A 7,003-nucleotide genomic window follows, 5' to 3' on the forward strand; every position below is an offset into this window, starting at 1 on the left:
CCCCCGACCTTTTTAATGTCCCTAAGGCAGCGCGCTAAAACCCAGCCGGCCTGAGCTCCCGCGCGGGGAGCAGAGCAGGGGGGGGAGGGGTCAACAGGCTCTAGCCCCAGCCTTGGGGCTGGGACTCTCCCGTTATGCCGCGCACTCCGCATCCAGCCCAGCGACGGGGCAAGGCGCTGGGACGGGCGGGATTAACACACGGGCGCTCAACGAGCGTTACTGCCGCTCCCGCAGCCAGGGCGGGGCCGCTCTGGCCTGAGCGGGGCGCGGGCTGGCTGCGGTGAGCGAGCCAGACAGCCAGGGCCGTCCTTAGGCATAGGCAGCTGCGTAAGGCACCTGAAAATTTGGGGCACCACTGGGTCTTAGCGTCCACCCCCTTGTTTTCCTATCCCTGTTCTGACCCTTCCTGCAGGATCCCACAGATGGCTGCTCTAGCCTGGTGAGTCTTCCTTGGGAGGGAATCTAGTAGTTAAAAGTGAAAAAACCTCCAGCCTGCCAGACCTATTAGCACAACCTCGAAACTGTTAAAGAGACATTCAAGGGGTAATAAAGCCATTTAACAGGCATTTGCCAACCCCAAGGTATATACTGACAGGTTTCAGAGTGGTAGTCCTGTTAGTCTGTATCAGCAAAAACAAGGACGAGTCCTTGTGGTCACCTCAAAGACTAACAAATTATTTGGGCATAAGCTTTCATGGACTAGAACCTATTTCATCAGATGTCCACGAAAGCCTATGCCCAGATAAATTTTTATACTGTCAGTTTCTGACTTTACTGACAAAAACAGTTGTGCATTAATGTAATATTTACACAGAACATGTCAGTCTACAGGACCTTAGTTTAAAATTTGCTTTAAAAATATTTAATTAGTGAGCTGGTGAAGATTATAAGATCACATTTCTAAAAAATGCTTGCATAGAGTTTTAGATGCACAATCATCTTTAGCCTTAAATGTGTGGATCTTCACACAGAGTTTTTTAAATAAATCCTTCAAAAGACCTCCCTTATCTAAAATGCACATTTTAATTACTATAGTTAAAAAAAAAGTGCTTCCAAGTCTTCCTGTCCTTTCTGTCCATCCCTTCACCACCTCTCCCCCCACTCCCCACTAAAGAGAGCCCTTAAAGGGACAACAGTCCTTCCCTTCCAGATAGCTGGACAAAGAGTTCCCTTTCTTTACTTCTGACTATTCGACAAACTAGTTTTAAAAGAACCCTCCAGCAAAATCAGTATCTTAGTAAGACAAAAGCCTTGTTATACCGAAAATCTTTGGAAACATATTTTTTTAAAGTTGGTGAAATTTCATAACCATGTCTCTTGTTGTGGAGATCACACAAAGTAAATTACTGTTCCCTTTTTCTAAAAGCAATGAAGATTGTTATGAACACACTAAACCTCTCTGATTAATTTAAAAGAATGTCTTTGTTTCAGTGAGTTAAATATGTAGTAATCTGGAATGCTGGCTTCAGATTTGAGTACATTTAAAATATAAATTCAATTTAGAAATACTGATGAAGAAAATGTAAAACAGAGAAGAGCTGCATCATGTATTCCATTATATGTAATGTTGTATTCAGCAGGACAGCTGACTCACCCTTACTATGAAGTTTTTGCAAATAAATCTCTGACAAACTTCAGGCCATATCAAAAAACCTGTGACTGACATTTTTTATTCCCAAATTTTAGTGCTTTTAATTAGGTACTTTCTTCATGTCCATTCTGCATGAGGGGGAGTGCATGGAAGTCTCTGCGGGGAACTGTGACTCTCCGCCACCATGAGGCAGGCTGGGCATCTCATTATCCTTTGCTGTCAAGTCCCTCCTCCCCCTCCCTCACCAGGCTGTGAGCTTGGGCTGCCATCCGGCATAGGGGCACCAGTTTAATAATACTGCATAGGGCCCCATAAATCCTAAGGACCGCTCTGCCGACAGCCCCTGGCTCTCCGCGGCACCTGGCTGGATAGGGGTGGGGTGGGCGGTACCCTCCGCCCCGGTGTTGGGACCAAGCTGCCGCCGCCCGCGCAAGGAGCAGTCGCCTGAGCAGCCCTCGCGTCTTTCCCGCCTCTTTGCCCGTGTGGGGCCGGGCCATGGAGGCTGCGGGGCCGCTGTGGGCGGGCTTTTCCTTGCTGCTGCTGCTCGGCTCCCTGCTGCCTAGCGCAGCCCGTGGGGGCGTCGGGGCGGGCCGCAGGGACGGGTTTCCCCACTACCAGGTGACGGTGCCTCGGTGGCTGGTGCCTCCTGCGGGCCGGGAGGCTGAGGGGCTGGTGTCATACCAGCTGCAGGTGGGTCGGAGGCTTCTGGTTGCTAACCTGCAGCAGAAGGGCCTGTTCCTGGCCAGACACCTCCCTGTATTCACCTACGAGCGGGGTGAGCTGGTGACGCGCCAGCCCTTCATCCCAAGCCACTGCTTTTACGAGGGCTACGTGGAGGGTGCCCCAAAGTCACTGGTGGTGCTGAGCACCTGCTCTGGAGGGCTGCGGGGACTGCTGAGGGGACGAGCTACGGGATCGAGCCCATCAAGGCCTCCGCCACCTGCCAGCACCTCCTCTATCATCTGGGGGAAGTGGAGGGCACGCCTGCCTCGTGGGGTGACCACTGAGGAGCTGCAACACCAAGGAACCAAGCTCCAGGATGTGGGACCCGCTGTGGCAGCCAGCCATGACAGATGGACACAGGCCAGTATATTGAGTTCTATGTGATGGTGGAGAAAGAGCAGTTCATCCTTTCTAGAAGGAATGAAAGCCACCTGACCAACCAGATCCTCGAAGTGATCAATGTAGTGGAGTCCTTTTATTGTGCTCTGGGGGCTCATGTCATCGTGGTTGGACTGAGGTCTGGACAGAAAACAACCTCATCACATTACTCGATACTATAGGCAATGCTCTTACTGAATTTAATTGTTGGAGGAATGATGTGCTCTCTCCTCGCCTGCAGCATGATGCTGGATAGCTATTTATGGCTAAACTATACAGAGAGTGTGCTGGGAGGGCATATGTAGGAGGCAACTGCCTTGTGACACATGCAACATCCATTGTCACGTGGCGTTTTGCTTCTGTGCTTTTTTTTCAGTCACTGTTGCACATGAATTGGGGCATAATCTTGGCATGTATCATGACTATGATAAATTTCATTGTAACAGAACTGTTGGCTACATCATGGCTGCTGTGCACGTAACTACTGATCAGTTCAGTGACTGCAGTTGTTTAGTATATTTTAATCTCCTCCGGGATGGTGCTGGATTCTGCCTGTAACATCCCTGCGCCCAGCAAAATATTTAGGATGAAGCACTGTGGTAACAAGGTAGTGGAAGGGAAAGAGGAATGTGACTGTGGCTCAGAACTGGAATGTAAAAAAGACTTGTGTTGTCAGACCATGTGCAAACTGAAACCAGGTATGGTTTGTGCTTTTGGAAAGTGCTGTAAAAAATATCAAATTCTTGCTAAAGGAAAACTATGCAGAGCAGCTGTTGATGAGGTGACCTTCCTGAGTATTGCAATGGGACTTCAAAGTGGTGTCAAGATGATGTGTATGTACAAGATGGAAGTCCATGCAGTGACATGGGCTACTGTTATCGGGGAAGCTGCCATAACCACAATAAACAGTGTGCAGATGTCTTTGGAAGAGGGGCACAAAAAGCTCCTCCAAGTTGCTTCAGTAACCTAAACACTCAAGGTGACCGGTTTGGCAATTGTGGTGGTAAAACTGGAGCAAATAACAAAAAATGTAAATCAGTGATGTCTTTTGTGGAAGGATTCAGTGTAAAAATACCTCCTTTAGAGCTGCACACAGAAAACGGGCAGTTTCTCTTCCGGCAAGCTTCCTAGTTGTATTGTGCACTTAATGGAGGTTGGGTCATCCTTCATCTCGGAGATGCTGATGTAATTTGGGGGTCTCTGGGATTTTGAAATGCCATGGACTCCATTGTAAATCATTAATTCTCCTTGCAAAGTTGTAGAATGTACTGGGGCCTAAAAGAGAAAACAGAAGAAAAAGAAGGCGGAATAGAGCTGCTGAAAACCAGATAATGAAGAAAGAAAAGCACCCCTATGAAAATACCTCCATGCCAATTATCAGCAACCAAGCCTGCCTTCTTCCACCCTGATCCTACTCTATGACATGTTCACCAAAACTAGAAGCATGCCCTTTCTCTATGCTGGTGACATGTAACTTCCAGTTGTTGTGAATGATTTTAAATTACAATATTTTCAATAAATAATTTAAATCAGCTTTTTCTTGTACTCACATTGGTGCATAGACATATTAAAACCAGATTTTAAATGACAAATTACTCAAAAAATTGTATCTGCATTAGGGCTGTCAATTAATTGCAGTTAACTCGCATGATTAACTAAAAAAAATTAACTGTGATTTAAAAAAATAAAATCACATTGTTAATACCAATTGAAATTTATTAAATATTTTTGGATGTTTTTCTACATTTTCAAATATATTGATTTCTATTACAGCACAGAATACAAAGTATACAGTGCTCACTTTATATTATTTTTGCTAAACAAAAGAAATAGTATTTTTCAATTCACCTCATACAAGTACTGTAGTGCAATATCTATATTGAAAGTGTAACTTACAAATGTAGATTTTTTTTTTTGTAACTGACTTTGCAAGATATTTACATGCCAGATATGCTAGACATTAGTATGCCCCTTCCTGCTTCAACCACCATTCTGGAGGATATGCTTCCATGCTGATTATGCTCATTAAAAAAATAATGCATTAATTAAATGAGACTGAACTCCTTGTGGGAAGAATTTTATGTCACCAGTTCTGTTTTACCCACATTCTGCCATATATTTCATGTTATAGCAGTCTTGATGATGAACCAGCACATGTTCATGTTAAGAACACTTTCACAGCAGATTTGACAAAACGCAAAGAAGGTATCAATTTGAGAGTTCTAAAAATAGCTACAGCACTGGACTCAAGGTTTAAGAATCTGAAGTGCCTTCCAAAATCTGAGAGGGACAAGGTGTGGTGCAGACATTGAAGAAGTACCTCGCTCACCCGCCCACCTGGAGACCACTTTGTCAGATAGGCTCGGTAGGTGGATGGCTTCCTACTTTCTAGGAAGACATGTCTGACCCCCTCTAAACACCCTCTCTCCTCTGCATCTTACCATTGAGCAGCCACACTGTCAAGTGGAGGATGTGCAAGTTGGGGTGAGTCCTGGGAGAGTAGATCTGGGCAGAGCGGCAACAGCCATGGAGAGGCCACCAGCAAGCCCAGGAGGGTCCCGTACCAATGTTGCTGGGCCCAAGCTGGGGTGATCAGGAGGACATGTGCCTTTGTCCATTTTTATGTTCTCTAGGACTTTCCCGATGAGAGGGAAAGGTGTAGAGAAGCTAGCCCGACCATGACATGAGGAAGGCATCTGAGATTGCATTCTCCCTCCCCTCCCCCAGAACAGAACTGGTGGCAACACTGTCAGGTCGCAAATAGGTCTACTTGGGGAGTGCCCCACGCTCGGAAAAGCTGGTGAGTGACCTCCGTGTGGAGCAACCACTCGGGAGGAGAAAACCCTGCTCAAGTGATTGGCCTGTGTGTTGTCGATGCCTGGAAGGTGGAAAGCCTTCAGGGAGATGTCGTGGGTTATACAGAACTCCCAGAGGCTGAGGGCTTCCCGGTAGACGGCTGAGGACCTCGTCCCACCTTGTCTGTTGATGTAAAACATTGTGGCGGTGTTGTCCATGAGTACCCTGACCACCTTGCCACGCAGTTGTGCACTGAATGCCACATAGGCTAATCGTATTGCCCTGAGCTCCTTGACATTTATGTGAAGGGACAGCTCCATGGTTGACCACATCCCCTGGGTTTGTGAGTTTCCTGCGTGGGCCCCCCAGCCCAAGTGTGACACATTGTACATGAGGTTTAGTGATGGGGTCGGGTCCCAGAAGGGAATGCCCTGGAGCATATTGGCAGGCCCACCATTGGAGCGAGGCGATCACCGGTGCCGGTACTGTGAGGACTTTGTCCAGCCCCCAGGCATGGGAGAAAACTGAGGCCAGCAAGAGTTGGAGGAGACTCATCGAAAGTCTGGCGTGGCAAACCACATATGTACATGCCACCATGTGGCCCAGGAGCTGCAGGCATACCCTGGATATGGTCACGGGGAACTCTGTAACTGAGGCTATGAGCCCCTTCAGGGTCTGGAACCTGCCCAGAGGAAGGGAGGCTGTGGCTGTGGCAGCATCCAGGAGAGCACCTATGAAGCCTATGCGCTGTACCGGAACCAATGTTGACTTGGCCTCGTTTACTAGGAGACCTAGGTTGGCATACGTAGCTAAGAGCAGCTCCACATGGTCCTGTACCTGGGACTGCGAGCTGCCCTTGAGCAGCCAGTCGTTGAGGTAGGGAAATATTTGGATCCCCTGGTGCCTGAGGTGGGCCGCCACTACTGCCATACACTTTGTGAACATCCTGGGCACAGTGAACAGGCCAAATGGGAGGACCATAAACTGATATTGGTCCTGTCCCACCAGGAAACCAAGGAAGCTTCTGGGCCCCTCGAATATATGGATATGGAATATGCATCCTGAAGGTCCAGCGCTGCATACCAATCACCAGGGTCTAGAGCGGGTATGATACATGCCAGAGAGACCATGCAGAACCTTTGGCCATGAACCGACTGAGGTCTCGCAAGTCCAGGATAGGCCTGAGCCCCCCCCTTTCACCTTTGGGATAGGGAAGTAACGGAAGTAAAACCCCTTTCCCCAGAACTTCCTCCACAGCTCCCAAGCTGAGGAGCCTACCCACTTCCTGCTCTAGCAGGAGCAAATGTAACAGGTCTCCCCTGCTGTCCAGAGGGGTGTGGGATGAGACAAATTGCAGCGTGTAGCCCTGGGAAGTGGTGTTGAGGACCCAGCGGTCCGATGTTATTCGGGACCATTCTATAAAGAACACACACAAGCAGTTGCTGAAGGCAAACTTTATTGATAGGAGGGTCCTCTCGGGGGACACCCAGGTACCCTCCTGCAAGCAGTCAAAAG

The 7,003-nt window shown here is 48.1% G+C and overlaps 1 pseudogene; it reads left to right on the plus strand.

The window, feature by feature from the left end:
- Window positions 1–2,086: 2,086 nt before the first annotated feature.
- LOC115657635 lies at window positions 2,087–3,840 on the plus strand (annotated as a pseudogene).
- The last annotated feature ends 3,163 nt before the right edge of the window (window positions 3,841–7,003 follow it).

Source organism: Gopherus evgoodei, chromosome 9 (genome assembly GCF_007399415.2).
Source record: "Gopherus evgoodei ecotype Sinaloan lineage chromosome 9, rGopEvg1_v1.p, whole genome shotgun sequence".
Classification (NCBI taxonomy): Eukaryota; Metazoa; Chordata; order Testudines; family Testudinidae; genus Gopherus; species Gopherus evgoodei.